This window comes from Leguminivora glycinivorella, chromosome 6, assembly GCF_023078275.1.
Source record: "Leguminivora glycinivorella isolate SPB_JAAS2020 chromosome 6, LegGlyc_1.1, whole genome shotgun sequence".
Lineage (NCBI taxonomy): Eukaryota > Metazoa > Arthropoda > Insecta > Lepidoptera > Tortricidae > Leguminivora > Leguminivora glycinivorella.
In genome coordinates this window covers 23,889,425-23,906,720 of record NC_062976.1, presented here as the reverse complement: position 1 = coordinate 23,906,720, position 17,296 = coordinate 23,889,425, and the positions used below count along the sequence as shown (strand labels likewise).

The 17,296-nt window shown below is 36.6% G+C and overlaps 1 protein-coding gene across 3 annotated transcripts in view; it reads right to left on the bottom strand.

Moving 5' to 3' along the window:
- Positions 1-17,296, bottom strand: part of LOC125227585 (leucine-rich repeat neuronal protein 1-like) — a 476,226-nt gene that overhangs the window by 232,206 nt on the left and 226,724 nt on the right. The window lies entirely within an intron of this gene.

Below are 17,296 nucleotides of genomic sequence, written 5' to 3'. Positions count from 1 at the left end.
CATACTAAATATATCTTACACACCTGCTCCTAAGTGGATAGAGAGGGACGGATGCTGAGCATCTGGGGCATAGCTGCAATTTATTTGGGAGTGAGACGGGTACCTTATTAATCTTATGCGAAGACGTTGAAACATTGGCTATTTCAGGTGCTGTATTGGTTTCATCTTTCTTTCTTAGGTGTTTGAATACTTCTATTCATTTATCCTGTATTAGGCTTCTAGAGTCCTCGTTTTTTTTGTCTGTTAGTTTTAACCTAGAACTTTAAGTGTGTTGAATGAAATTTGTTAGTGGGCTGTGCTGCTGATTCTATGGATAGGCGAGTAAATAACAACTCCACGGCCACGTATTTATTTTATATAATTGCACTCACACAACGTACATCATGGTGAAAGACATTTATGTTATTGACGAACTCGTTTTTATGGCAACCGCTATCCACATAGACAAAATATAAAGTTTTTCATTCTTGTTGAACCTTCCAACAGTTCCAAGAACGTTGATGATTTTGACGTATCATGTCCTAGCTCAGGGCTTGAATCCTATTTCTAACATATCCATAGCAAATTTTACCTGTTATTTCAGTGAGAAGAGGTCACAGAGGACATATCTGTCCTCTGTGACCTTGCCGTGAGGCAGGCAAACAACGCTGCTTTCGCATTTATTATGTTAGTAAGGAAAGAACTCAGAAGGTACTTAAACGTATATTATACTTATCTAAAATTGTAATTTTGGTTCTATGTACTTATAACCTTTTTAGGGTTCAAAAAGGTACAAAAGGAACCCTTATGATGCCGCTCTGTCCGTCTGTCTGTCTGTCTGTCCGTCTGTCACATTTTTGTAATTGTGTGTCCACCTCGTTTTAAAAAACGAATCCTTTTAAATTCCTGTTTGACTCAAAAAACGTTGTCAACCCAAGCTATAACAATAAAAGTACAAACAAAACTTAAAACAACATAAACATTACACAAAAAGCGTTATCTTTACCAAAACAAAGCAATCTAATGAGTTTAAATTAAAATAAATCCATTTTGTGCACCGTGGACGGAACTGTTTTAAATATATTATCCAGAAGATCGCGGCCATAATTCAGGACGGCCGCGTTTGTGGACGTGTGGACACCCTTTTATCCTTTTTGTCCCTGGAAGGTGATTCTGTTTTTGGCAATCTGATATGGTTTATTGTTTTGTAGATTTTTGTTATTTAGCTGTACAAGAATTTTAGATATTAATTAAATCGGTTATGCGTAAAACTAGGTTGAATTTATTTGGCACTTGAGTTAAAATCGAAGATACGTAGACATTTTTGGTTGGTGGTGACAACATTCTATCCGTTCCGAAATTCGATCAATCGTTTTGTTTATTTTATTTTTTTGTTTATTCATTACAGTACATCCACATCATATGTATTACATCTTACACAATTAATTTAATTGCTTATAGTTCTCAGTCTGATACAAAATGACAATTAAGGACAGGTTTTCGACACTGGCCATTGTGGAGGGCATTTATTTGTGTGTTGAGCACATATGTTTGTTCCTGAGTCATGGGTGTTTTCTATGTACTTCTATATAAGTATGTATTTATCTAATTTAAGTATGTATATCGTCGCTTAGCACCCATAGTACAAGCTTTGCTTAGTTTGGGGCTAAGTTGATCTGTGTAAGGACTCTGGTGTCCCCCGATATTATTGTTTGTGTAAAAAATATTAACACTGAATCTACAGTGTCAATAGTTGACGCTACGTAGCGAAGGCACTCTGGCTCTCTGTCGCACCACTACAAAAAAGCACAGGGAGGTTTCGTAGCTAGGAAACGCTTACGAATCGTAATAGATTGTGGCGTCGTTGGCTAGGTACCCAGGTGCGAGTTAGTGAAACAGGCATCAGAAACCGTCTGCCCTCGTGTTTCGGCCACTTTAATTGGTCCACATGAGATGTTTGAAGGATGTTCAAAGTCGTATCAAAACGATACAATTTCTCAACATTTTAAAATCAGAATCGGACTTTTTTTAGTTCCACGGCGCGTGGATGCAAGAGTGTAGACATGTCCCCGGGTTGCTTTTAATAGATAAATAGCTCTTTGTTTTTTGGGCGCCGCATTGTTATAGGATTCAGAGTTTATGGAAGATGAATGCACTAATATGAATGCAGCTAGGTAGGTATACCTATTCTGTTTAATTTAATCTAGGTACTCTTGGTATAAAATGTTTTATGTTTTATTTTATTTGTTTTAGTCTCAGCAGACTTAAAAAAAAACGATCATTTTTAAAACTGAACTCGAATCGAAGTCGACGTGTAAATACACGGGTGAATATCCATACTTAATATTATAAATGGGAAAGTGTGTGTGTCTGTTCGTTTGTCCGACTTACATGGCAAAACGGAGCGACGAATTGACGTGTTTTTTTAAGTGGAGATAGTTGAAGGGATGGACACTCTCCATTCCTTCAACATACTTTTTGTCTCTTTCTAACGCGAGTGAAGCGGGTAAAAGCTAGTTTAGTTATAATTCTAAGACAAAATTAATATATTTTAGGTACATAATACCAAAGACATATATATGTAACTCCGTATAGACGGATAAAGTCTAAGAAAAAAACGTACGTCAAAGCCCTAGAGAAAAAGGTACGGTGGCCTAGATGGCGTTACACCTTCGGGGAACGCTCAGCTAGATGGCACTAATATTAATATTTGAAATTTTAACACATATCAAGCTAAGAATATGGCCCAAATTGTCAAAACTGAGGTTCAATAGTTTTAAGCGTGTGACGAGAGATGGCAGTTTATGCACTGTGATTACACATACTTTGACAGTAACTCTCTGTAAAACTCTATCCACTTTGATAATACTGAATAATTTAAGCAACTTGGCCTATAAAGTTTTACGGTAAGTAAACTAGCACGTGCAAGCTCCAACGTTTGAACATTTCTAAGAAATGACAAATATCTCACAAACATTCTTCAATGTCAGTACAGAAAGCCGTTATTAATAGTTGCGTCAAGAAAGTTGAAGGTATTTACTAATTACTCGTAACGATGTCAACTGGCCTTAAATAAATGTTTGAGCTGTATGCCACAGTGACATGAAGTGTCAGATTATTATTTTTTAGCCATTACCAGGGACTATACACCGTGCAGTTTTTGTTTTCCGTTAAATTCGACACGTAGCTAGGTTCATTATCAGAAACCACCCTGTATATCACTTTTAGTTAAATTCGCAAAAAAAAATCATAATTTTTATACATAATAAATGAATTTAGTGTGAGAGACCCTTATTAATAACTTTCAAGTTAGTGGCAAGTGATTGACGGCACATGTCAAAACAAATAACATTAGGAATTGGTAAAGGTTGTCACACACGTGTTCAGTAACTATCTTTACTTTTTTAATAACTGGATAACTGTAAGAGTTAAGACGCTGGTTTCTTAGAGAAATTAATTTTATTTGATCTAAAGAACCTTCCCTTAAAGTTAACGAAATTCAATAAAAACAGGTTATATAATACGGGACAGACAAAGCTCAAATAAAAAAGCGTATCCCTGAAATGTACGTACCTTACTTACGTACCGTAGTTTATTATCAACCCTATTGACACCACGTTTTCATTTTTATTCAATTTATTTAAAGATACTGATAGTAAGGAGTCAGTGTATGTGTAATGTTTTGGAATTAAAATGTAACGGCATTATCAATTCCTCACTAAATATTACTAAATTAACTAATGAACACAAGTATTAAAATATTGAAACAGTGTCATCACTTCAAGCTTTATCAGAACAATATATCATAGTAATTTAGAGTGCCTCGCAACAATGGGTCTCCGTCAGACTAAAGCTCTCCGCGTCCAAAACCCTATTTGCTTCTTCAATGGTCATTAATCTCAACGCGTCGCTTCAATTCGGATTTCAATTCCAACTATTACTCTCCCAAAATCCTATCTTACCTATTACAAGAAACAAAACACTGCCTTTATACCCGAGCAAATACGATCGAAAATTGAAAGCGGGTGACAGAAGTCATATGGTGTTAGGAGAGGTAGGTGGTGGATTGTAAATCGTCAATGCACAGAGCCCGAAGGCTTTAACATCGTGCCAACTCAATGCGATATGTTGGGCAAATACTTCAGCTCTGACAAATAAGATAGTTTTGGCAAATACTGTTAATAGCTGTGGAACTAGGTACATTATGTAAATAACATTGAGTATAAACCAGTGGTTCTGTAAGATTGCGACAAGCTAAACAATCTAAAATACTTCAATGAGATCTGATTGATGCTTAAAGTATTAGTGCCAGCAAGTTGCTTTTAAAAAAAAAAACAAAAAAAAAACATGTGTAACCTTGTCGCAAATTTTCACGAGAATCGGTAAAGAATAATGAGTTTTTGCCTAACAGTTTTGGCGCTAATGGTCGGATTCGTAGATCTGGACACATGTATGTAAACTTAATCTACTCTACAGCCACATAATTATTTGCCAAATGTCACGAAAACTGTGATGAGTAACCGCGAGAGTCTCAAATGTAATGAGTATTTTATTTTACGTTTGCACATTCCAGAAGCAAAATAATGATATTAATATACATTTAAGCGTTAAAATAAAGACTGTTTCACATGTATGCGTATGTATTTGATGTCTGGTGTTGTGATATTTCGACAGCCTGCAGCAGACAGCGGGGAATTCGTCGGCAGATAGGTAATGCATAAAATTTTAGCGAACGCGACGCGGCGCCTTCTTTAAGTGGCGTGGATGAAATATGACGCAAGTGACGGCGAGTATTTAAAAGCCAGTTTAAACAAAGATGTTATTTAAAGAAATAAACAAGAAAATGAAATGGGTCTGGGCGGGTCATGTCTGCCGAATGCCAGACTTGTGGGCTAAGATAACCACAAAGTGGGAGCCCCGTGAGTCAAACCGGGGATCCGGCAGACCACATCGGCGATGGCGGGATAACCTCGACTCATTTTTGAGTGGTTGGCCAGACATAGCGCTTAACAGAGACGAATGGAAAAAGAGGGGGGAGGCCTTTACCCAGCAGTCGGACACAGCAGGCTCCTAATAATAATACCATAAATGTTCGATCGTAAATGAAAATTGAATTAAAGTCAATTTAACGAATTACACTCGTTAAAAGACTGGAAAGCGAGAGAAAATGATACGTGTATTTCATGAATGATTATTAGTAGCTGTTGCAACTTAGTCACAACTGTTTTTTGACTAATTTCCCGATGATTTTCCAACTAGTAGTTCTGGCTAATTATTAAACTGGAAAGAAAACACGTTTTTGAAGATATAAATAAACCTAAGGATGTTCAGGTTACTTATTCATATTTAAAATTAATATAGGAATGACTTATCCATTACCATAGTATAATAAAGAGTCATCATCATCATCATCATCATCGTCATATCAGCCCTTTATCGCCCACTGCTGAGCATAGGCCTCTCTTCTAGTACGCCACTTGTCCCGGTCCTGAGCTAGTCTCATCCAGTTGTGACCCGCAATTTTCCGGATGTCGTCCACCCAACGAGCTAACGGATGCCAAGCGCTTCTTACATCTGTAAGCGGCCACCATTCTGTTAACATTTTAGTCCATCTGCCATCACTCTGCCTGTACTAAATAAAGAAATTTGGAATAAAGAGTACTATGCCATTACACACATCATTCCTTACTACCAAATAGATTCACAAACCCAGATTCAGGCCAGTAAAATGATAAGCTACGTCTACCTTAATATTGCGCGCGCCAAGAAATGTTATTTTATTAAAATTGTCAGGCCAGGTGAGGAAACTGATACCAAATCAAAATAACTGAACATTTCCGAGAATATTCACTCGGGCGTTTCACTCCAGTTTATTTCACTGAGTCCTCCTTTGCATAATATTTTTTCCCTTTCCTTTATTGACGTAGTCAATCGTTGGAATGAAATTCCTGTGTAATGTATTTTTTGGGAATCGTGTCCTGCTTACGGTACGCACTTTGTCGGAATGCCTTTCTTATACGGGAATTGAATAAGTGCTTCGACTGCCGAATACTAAATGGGACTTTATGAATTGTTGGTGCAATAAAATTGTTTATTCGGGGACGAGACGAAGACAGATAAAAAAATGGAGAGCAGGAAAGTGCTGTGATCTGAGTCTTAGATACTTACTAGGAAAATGTCGAAAAACAATATGGAATTTCTTTATATACGTCCCCGCAGGGATAGCATGTTATTGGCGCAACAGCATCTCGCAGCGACATATACGACACATCTTTTTCTAATTGTAGTAATGTCATAAGGGCGGAAGTTTATCTGGCGGCGAGATAATCAAGCGCCAATCATATGATAGCCCCTGCAGTCGTTGATTGAAGCCTCTGCCACACATAAAGCGTTTTGATATCGTAGCGTCAGCGGAGCGGAATGAAAAAGCGCGATGAAAGCGATTTTCGATTTTACACCAATCGTAAATTAAAAGAAATTATGTGAATGAGCGTTCACGTCTGTTCAATTTGTTTTAAACAGCACCTAGATTCTATTACGTTTTAATAAAACACAGTAAAAAGAAATTGCAAGTAAAATACAATGTCTCAAAACATCTGCAACAGAGTTGTTTTTAAAATACACGTAGTGAATTCTTCGTACAATTCTCTTTGTAAATGTGTGTCGTCGCAGTGACTTTTCAAATTGGAGCCCAAGGTCAGTCAAAACAGTTTTTAAGTTGTAACAGAGTTAATTTTGTTGAATTTATAATGGTCTTGAGACATGGAAGACAGAGGAGAGCAATAGAGCAATAGCTCGGACACTGGCGATCAAATTTATGAAAGAGGCGCGTTCCTAGCACACAATCTAAGCTCGTGTAGGTGAACGCGTACCATGCTTGTATGAGTGAAATTTGACTGGTCGACTGTTCGCGTTTTGGACAGGCGGTAACTGTGAGGTAACCGAGAGGGGGTGGGCGGCACTTTGAGCGGGGAACGGGAGTGGCCATACTGTACTATAGTACTCTTTATTATACTGTGACGTCGGCGATGGGACGCGGCTAAACATCGTATTTCTATTCTAATACCTATTTTACTCTCTCCATCTCCGTTCTTCCCGCAACGCTGCTGTCTGTAAGCATTCATTAAAGTACATTTATAACCGACACACTAACTTTTTGGCCGGCCGTCGGCCCATCCCATTTATCTTCATCTATCGACGTTTTCATCTTTGGCAATCTTCGTCTAGCCCTGCCATCTTATCCACTCTTCCTTGTACGACCAGACTTATCCATAGGACGCCTGGCCGAGACGCATGTCCAAAGAATTAGAAAGAAAACGCTAATAGAACCATGTACCTACTACAGCCATCTCATAATTGACGCTTTATTATACCCCTGTTTCAAATTAATAAAATTAAGGTAATTCAGATAACGATAAAAAGGTTTTAAAATACCGATCATTATTTTAACTGTCCAATAGAAAATCTTACACCATCTTAACAGCTTTAAATCCCTAACCTAACTAATGTTGCTTAATAAGAATAATTTAACTTTCTTCCAAAACACGAGACGATCGACAATAACGGATTAAATATGTGCACAATAAAACATAATGAAGAGATAATAGATTTGTTGTTAAAAATAAATAACAATGATTATGTTAACGTGTAACAACCCACTACTAAATTGTTAGGAGTTAATGAATAAATTTCTAAAAACTCTTAACTTACATCTTTATTAGTAATGCAGTGTAAGCAATAGGAAGAAGGAAATAAAGCCTCTTTTACAACATTTATGAATGGAAATTATACGATGTTGTGTAAGTAAGAGTGATTTTTGAGCTACATAAGCGTAGGTGGACTCGCCCAAGGCGAGTTCAAAACGAGTTCTAAATAAAGATATATTTATTCAGAAGTTACAATTATCTTCCAATTCCGTGTTTGTTGAAAAAACATTTTCTTATACATTTATAACTGGGTTAACAAGCTGTTCAAATAAATGGAAAGTCGAAGTTTTCTCTGAACTGTGTCCAATTAGGTATTTTTAAACATCATATGCCTTGCTTCTAATTGAATTATAAATAAAATACCTGACACGGAACAAGAATTGTATTTTATTTAGAAGTTATAAGTATGTACTTATTAATTTGACGATCGGTCTGGCCTAGCGGGTAGTGACCCTGCCTGCTAAGCCGCGGTCCCGGGTTCGAATCCCGGTAAGGGCATTTATTTGTGTGATGAGCACAGATATTTGTTCCTGAGTCATGGATGTTTTCTATGTATATATGTATTTGTATATTATATATATCGTTGCTGAGTACCCACAATACAAGCCTTCTTGAGCTTACCGTGGGGCTCAGTCAATCTGTGTAAAAAAATGTCCTATAATATTTATTTTATTTATTTATTTATTTAATATTGTCTTCGGTTACCGCGATAGTTACTCATGAAAAATAAAACTATGGAAACGGATTATATCGCGTATAATGAATTTACGATTCATCCCGACGTTTCGAACACTTTACAGCATTCGTGGTCAACGGGTGACTGAGAAAAAATTACAATATGCAAAAGCTTCCCACATACAAGAAATATTAATGAACCATGACCACAAATAATATATATTTTAAGGCTGGCTTATTTTTAAATAAACCGTGCAAAGGTTGTCAACAGTAATTAACGCGAAAACACCGATAGACTCAATCTTTGTAAGAATGTCCTGTAATACTGTGTGTGTGTGTGTGTGTGTGTGTGATTCCACAATGATGCATGAATAACTCTCTCACACATTAAATTCCGAATCCTAAGCCGATTGGTCAAGTGGTTTGGCAATCTGCAGCGGCGCATCTATCTCTTTTACTCGATTACCTCCCCCACAGGCTAGACAGGGATTTACGATGCGATTCCCACTCGATTACTAGTTTGATTTGTTGCCAATCTTGTATCGGCTTGCTTTCTGAAATAATGGCCAATCTTTTTCCTAGGCACACCATTTAAATTTGTTTGGCTAGACGATAGAAATGTATGACGACTTTAGTAGTAAATAAATAATAAGTTTTTGCAAAAAAATCATTTTTGTTGGCACACGCTTTTATCGCCGACTATACCTTTCTTTCAACAGTCATCTACTGCTCTCCGAGACGTTTCTAAAAACCCCTTACTCGATGGAGTACGACGTTTCATGACTGAGTTCCTATGACCACCTTTCTGCTCCATTATCAGATCAGCTCCATGACACCATAATATTGCATTGTCACGTGATGTACATATGCATGCAAAATTTCGGGAAGTGGGTCAAAAGCTTCTACGTTTTGACGCATACTAGCATACTAACACTGGTACTTTTACCTTACTAGCCTTCCTTAAAATCATAATAGGAATAAGGGCTACTCTTTTTTCCTAAATACCACAGTGGAAAAGACAAAATAAACAAGTCCATCTATTTGTATAGGGGCCGAGCGTGTCAGATTTTGTACCGAAGTTGTTACTTGCCTGTGAATTTAAATATGTCTCAGGCCCTTGAGTGTTCATGATTTTTATGTTGTTGCAATTAAATATCACGTAACGAGGCAGTTTTAATGTTTTTGTTGATTTCAACTTACAAAAATGTAGGTACACCCGGCAGCTGCAAGCCGCGATTAAAGACGGACAACTCAATGGATTTTACTGAGTTCATTTGACACGCGAAGTAGATATGTTTGCTTGCTATCAATGAAAGCTGTAAAACATAATTAACAACTTTCACACATTTTACCAGACGCCTTATTAATCTACATTGCTTAGCCGCGAGCTAGTTTAAAATAACACCGAGCGCGGGAGGGGTTTCATCTACCCTAGGGATGGGTTTGCGAGGAATAAATAATTTCAGCTGCGGTGTGGATCATTTTTCATCGCGAAGCAAGAAGGATGGATGCATTTTAGGTTTTAGAGCGAATATTATAAAGAATGTTGGGTTTTGTTGTAAGATATAAAGTAGGTTAAGTATACAACACAAAGGCTTCTGTTAGAGTAGGTATATGTGGCGTTGTGTACTTAAAGGGCCCTGCTCCATATGCATTAGTACCTAAGGGACCCTCTGATTATAAGCCGTAGTATATACTACTTATATAATGGGTGAGAGATGATATGAAACTATAGCAAAGTTGATGATGAGATGACGGGCGATAGAAGAGTATGGAAGAAGAAATACATACTTACTGCCACAAATGAATGGGATAAGGGCAAGAGAATGATGATAAACAAATAAAGTTGATTTTTGTTTAATTAATATTTTAAATGAACGTTTTGGTTACCAAATTAACAGTTGATTGAATCAACACTTGGTAAAATCAACTTCTGGTGATTCGGCGTGGATGGAAACAGTTGTACATGTCAAATAAGGCCCGGCCAACTTCAGAACTTTAGACATCCCTACCGTAGTCAATCTAAAATTAATCAAAGCAAAACTGTCTGTCTGTAATTCTCGACCAACTTCTAAAGCTGAGTTTACACTTGACACAGACGTTGTGTTGCGGCTATATGTCAAAAGTTGTGATAGAAAACTATGACTAAAGTTTTTGTAAAATTAATTATATGTATGTGGTTTTATGAACTAGATTTCAGTTAGGTTTCAGGTAAGCTGTTTTAATCAGACAGGTCTTTCATGAAGTTTTAGTTTAGAACTAATATTCAAGGTAAGTTTATCGTTGTCTGAGTACCCACATCACAAGCCTTCGTGAGCTTATCGTGGGACTCCGTCAATCTGTGTTAGATTGTCCTATAAAATAAATATTTTTATTTAAATTTACAGAAAAACATAAACTAACGTCTGTACTCTTAGAGGATCTAGGGAATACATATAAAACTACTCAAGTTTCAGTGCTTCTCTTAGCAATTAACCCCTCAAACGCCTTGTTCCAGATCTGGCCCAGACAATTTAAACTGTAATTAACAGATTGAAGGTTATTAATTCAGTAGCAAATTTTTGACAACGGCGTTCCGGGGGTTAAAAGAAAACAAAATCGTGATATTACAGGTGAGAGATGGCCAGTTGAACCTATATCCCATAATCGACTTTTATGGTGTGAAAATATCGTATTTATTTCAGTACACATAAATACATTACACAATTTTCGACAAAAACTAAATAATAACTATACAAAACTTAAATATAACTAATTGAACTAACTAACTTAAAAAAAAACTTATAATAAATAAAAATATATACTAAAAGTTAAATAATAGGTACTAAAAACAATATTAAATGAAGTGTGAAATATAATATTAAACTCGTCACCACATCGTGCATATTTAAATTTAATACACATGTGTTTAATAATTAATATTACAGTATGAACTGTTGAAAGTACAGTCAGCAAAATTAACCAAAATAACCATGAAAATAGACAACCCTTGTTTTCGCGGCACTGTCACAGATTAGCTCACAATACAGCGAGTCCACTTCGTAAGCGCTTCAATCGATAGCCCTTAACAAGTTTACAGTGAGCTCTCGGGGCGAGTGTTGTTAATAACAAAAGAGCATCGGCAGAGGACACTCAAACTTGGAATCTTCGTGTCAACTGTGGGATGGCTGTTCTCATGGACTAGATTTTAGGAGGACTGTTTAGTGTCTGTTCGCATGGCCCCGGGACTATTTCACCTTTTTAACTCCCAACACAATAACCACAAAATTAAAAAAAAAAAAAAAACCCCGACATAGTGCACCGATTTTCATGAAGCATGGTTAAAACTAAGAACACCCCGACTAAATCAGCTTTCAAACAAAAAATACTAAATGTTAATCGGTTCATCCGTTCGGGAGCTACGATGCACATAGACAGACAGACAGAGAAACAGACAGACAGACACGTCAAACTTATAACACCACGTCGTTTTTAAAAAGAGGGGTGTTAAAAATTTGACCGCTATGTGTTTCCTGTGGCACCGTAGATCCTAAATGGTTAAATCGATTGGGATGCGGTTTTTTTTTTTATTTGAAAGAGGGTTTTCTAGCGATGGTTCTACCAATATCGGTTCAATCATTTCATACTTTTTTTTGACGACCGGTCTGGCTCAGTCGGTAGTGACCCTGCCTGCTAAGCCGCGGTCCTGGGTTCGAATCCCGGTAAGGGCATTTATTGGTGTGATGAGCACAGATATTTGTTCCTGAGTTATGGATGTTTTCTATGTATATAAGTATGTATTTATCTATTTAAGTATGTATATCGTCGCTTAGCACCCATAGTACAAGCTTTGCTTAGTTTGGGGCTAAGTTGATCTGTGTAAGGTGTCCCCAATATTTATTAATTTATTTTATTTATTATTTATACTTTTTAAAGGGTTTGTGTAGGGTTTTTTTTTTTTCTTTTATACTTTCTTGAATCTCCGATAGTTATGTCTCCAGTTGCGCTTAGGTGTGGTGTCAATCTTCATTTAGAAAAGTATAAATACCGTAGGGAGTCTCGTTGTTCGAAAACAAATTCACTTCAAAATAATAGATATATATTTTCACAATAAATACAAGTGGTTTACTTTGACGCTAGTATCTCTTTGGTCCTGAGAAACTTTTGTAAGTCTTAGTACGCATAACCTCAATGTAAACAGAATACATACAGTAGAACAGTAAGGTACAGCGGGGCAAATCCCGACTGGGGGACAAATGTAACTGATCAATTTTTTCCATGTTTTACAATGTTTGCATTATTAAATAGTGTCCACCGGTTATATATGGTAGGCGTGTTCAGTGGATACATGTAGAACTCAACATCATAGTGTAATAATGGAAAAAATGGATCAGTTACAATTACCCAGTCGAGATTTTCCCCACTGTAACCATGTGATTATAACTGTGAGTCTAGTGAAAAAGGGTATAACTCAAATTGACTCGGTGAAAAAGGTCACAAGTCCGAGCTGGGACTTACGCCCACTTTTAATAAAACAACGTTCATTTATCCATATTATCACACTATATACGTTGCCCGTGTGGTGACGGGTTAAGAATTTCACCACCCCCTTTCTTCCCGTGGGTGTCGTAGAAGTCGACAGTGGGATACGGGTTAAATTGTGGCGTAGGCGAGAGGCTGGCAACCTGTCACTGCAATGTCACAATTTTCGTTTTCTTTCAACCCCTTTTTGCCAAGAGTGGCACTGAAACTTGAGTAGTTCATGTGCTCTGCCTACCCCTTTATGTGATACAGGCGTGATTGTATGTATGTATGTATGTATATACGTAATGTCAAATGGAATTGTTATTAACACATACCTAATAATTTACTTCATACTTAAACATATTCCGTTTATTTCAACGAGCAACATCCCAAAACAATCAAGCACAGGTGCATGCAATCTGCCAAGTGCGCACGCATCCCAACCGCATCACAGATACCTGCGCAAGATTCAAACTTAGAATTCTATTTTCAAATACCTCAGGCCGTTGACTTACACATTCGCTAGTTAGGCCATGCTCACATTGTATGCACCACAGATGTCATATATACCATGGATCAAGCAAACGTATCTACTTAGCGTGTCAAATGAACTCAGTGAAATCCACTGAGTTGTCCGTCTTTACTCGCAGCTTGCAGCTTTCGGGCGTCAATTTTTGTAAGTTGAAGTCAGCCAAAACATAAAAAATGCCTCGTTACGTGATATTCAATTGCAACAACACAAAAATTATGAACAATCAAGAGCCTGAGAGCCTAGGCCACTCTACAACCGTCAAAATGACAAACAGTAAGAGATTTCTTACAATCTAATTTATAACGTCACTATGACATCGTTCTACAGTGGCCTAGGGTTCCAATTGCTTGACTGTATAATTATTTGCTGCTGGCAGTACTGACTACATGAAAGCATCTAAAGTAAGTTAACTTTAAATACGTAATGTCAAATTGCAAAGTCTGCAAAGATTTCCAATTTAGAATAATTTCAGTTTTACTGTACTTTAATGTCTTTAAAACAAAAATATTACAACTCGTTTGTATCCCATGTCCATATTAGAAGATTAAATTAACCATAAACTTGCCTGTATCGGCCCACACTATCGACACCGTGGGCATCACTATCGCGAGATTTATAGTGACGCGCCTCATGACTTATCGACATCGATACTTTACTCCTTTGCTTGCCTTGCCCTTAGTAGATGCTACATTATTGAATAACTATCTACTTCTGTTCAATGCACAGTATAAAATTACTTTAGTGTGAGAACATAATAGATGTCCTAGTCAAGTAATAAAAAAATATATAGCTATAAAGTGTACACCTAGAATAGCATTATTTTTATTATCTTTTTTTTTAATACTACGTCGGTGGCAAACAAGTATACGGCCCGCCTGATGTAAAGCGGTCACCGTAACCTATGGACGCCTGCAACTCAAACAGTGTCACATGCGCGTTGCCACCCCATTAGAAACTTGTACATTCCCTTTTGCTGTGTTAAGTACACAGCAAAAAGGAGTGTACAAGTTCCAAGGAGGGTTCGGGTTGCCGACGACTCAAAGGACAATAAACGGAACAAGTTAGTTCCGTAAGTCCTCCCGTCATCAGCACACCGCACCCTCGTTGAGCTCTGGCAGCCTTACTCACCGACAGGAACACAACACTATGAGTAGGGTCTAGTGCTATTTGGCTGCGGTCTTCTGTAAGGCGGAGGTACTACCCCAGTTGGGCTCTGCTCTAGATTCGAGCGAGACGATATCCGCTGTGCTGTGCCCTACCACACAAAAGCGGAATATCATTCGCTATGCCCTACCTCCTACTCCTAATCTTTGTATTCTAATAAAAAATAAACAAGTACATCTAAACACGCGTTGTATGTGTACATTTAATGTTTATTTATAGCTTAATTCTAATTATAATATATTTCCATAATCATCCATATAAGTAGTCATAGACCTGTACTTATTATGGAGAATTTTTGGCCAAAAGCTGCACTTTTAGATGGAAGCAAGCCGCTTTGCATGGTGATAGTAGACATCAAAGTAAACGATTTTTTCCGAGGATATCGAAATTATATCCCTTAGGAAGCCGAGCGTAGCGAGGTGCTTTATGAATATAAAAAAAATTATATCTTTTTATTGTATTGTCCGATTTTGACAAAACGTATCTCAAATGAAAGGTATTGCTTTATGTACTTAATTAAAAAAAAATAGAAAAAAAAATATTGTTAAAAAAACAAGAAAAAGATAAAAAAAAGTAAATTTACGTATCGCACTGAATAACTTCAAAGAATGACAGGCAAAATGTACAATTTCGATATATGAGATAATCCGACTCCTACGAGGGTATTGGTATCACAATCAAAGTGAAATTACCGTGCCTTGCCAAGACGACAATAAGCAAAGTAGGGAATTGCCTACCATTTTAGATTATTTTTTGTTGATAGATTCTTACCAGTCTTACTAAAAGTTTGTACTTCATCAAACATAACAATCTTCAATCTTCATAAACAAATCAAACATAAGATAAATAATAGTTACTAACTTACCTCGTTAATGAACACACTTTGTAACTTGAATACTCTTTAAACAAACTTAAAGAATTAAGTCCAAACTTAAACTTTACTTAAGCAATAGTCGCAACCAACTATAAAGGTGAAAGTTGGCCATGCAAGATTAGGTACATTCGAGATCACAAATATCTATACTAACCAACATTCCAAATATATGTAAACGCGAGTGTATTATCACGTCTTAGAGACGTGTACATATATTTTTGAAATGTTGGCTTGTAAAGATGTTTATGAAGTCGGCCGTACTTAACAAAACAAACAGATAGTTTCTATCTTTCTATTCCAGCTCGCTGATTAGTAAGCATAAGCGGGTGTTGCTAATTGAATCAATATTTGGTTAACGGACACCTTAAAGCTGATATCACACTGGGAATATAATTTAATGTGCAAATTCCATCAGGCGGGCCGTATACCTGTTTGCCACTGACGTGGTATAAAAAATATTATTTGTATCCGTAAAATCACATGCTCTTTCGATCCTAATAAGTGGAAAAAAAGAATCTTTAGATTACATATACCTATTACGTTACCATTTTTCGTACACTTTGTGTGACGGTAACGGAATGGAAGGAACGAAAATTTTCTATTAGTAAGGATCACCTTTGATTGTAAGTAAATGAGATTTTTTTTAAACCAAAACACTCAAATAAACGCTGCAGAAACTTACTAAGCCTCTACACCTCAAAACAGAGTAATCAACATTTTATATACTTGCATATCGGAAAATTCTGATGGTTACAACAAATATGTTCCACTCAACCCGCTCAATGCATAGATGCAGCGTGCATACCACAGAACTTAATTTAGATAGAAGAAACAAATTCATATATTTGTATAGGGGCCGAGCGTGTCAAATTTTGTACTGAAGTTGATTCTTGCCTGTAATTTCCTTCCAATTGGTTGACTGTACAATTTCTACCATAGTGTCTATTTCACGATATTACGGTATACCTACTTAAGTACATTTTTTTTTTGTAAAATGGTAACGGAATGGAAAATAAAAGTTTTTTTCTTTCTAGTAAGATCTAAAGGGCTCGTGGATTTGAATAGGAGAAAGAATCATTTTTTCTACTTTAAAAACAGTGTATTTCTTTACAGAATAGCCCTATTCGGGATACCTTACTCTTGAACAAAGACATAATAATTATATGTAACTCCGTATAGACGGATAAAGTCTAAGAAAAAAACGTACCTCAAAGCCCTAGAGAAAAAGCTAGGCATTACGCCCTTGGGGAACGCTTTAATATTTGACACATATCATATATTTGACATTATAACACATATCAAGCTAATAATATGAGCCACATTGTCAAACCTGAGGTTCAAAAGTTTTAAGTTTGTGTCGAGAGATGGCAGTCTATGCACTGTGATTACACATTTTATTTTGACAGTAACTCTCTATAATACTCGATCCTCTTTGCTCTTGAATAATAGAACAATCGTCAGAGGTCACGCGTATGTTGTTACTACATAATTAAATTTGAGGTTGACATTTGCCTCTATTATCAGGATAATTATTAAAATACGTAGGAACTATGACGTCTGAAGCTTAAGTGCCTTTACCACGAGTCAGCACTGACATCATACGTAGGTACTTACTTTTTATATAACAATATCGTTTTTTTCTCAATAATATGTTAGTACTCAGTCGTTAATACGAGCGAAGTGCGTAAAAAGTATATCTTGATTAGGACTGTATTTTTAACTGAAGTGCACGGATATTTTATATGTAGGTTTGATATACAAACCACAAACTTCTATCATAAACATGCAAGATAAAATATTATAATAAAATGAGCCGGTTCAACCCACATAACTGTCGACAGGTGTAAAGCCGATCAGATTGAA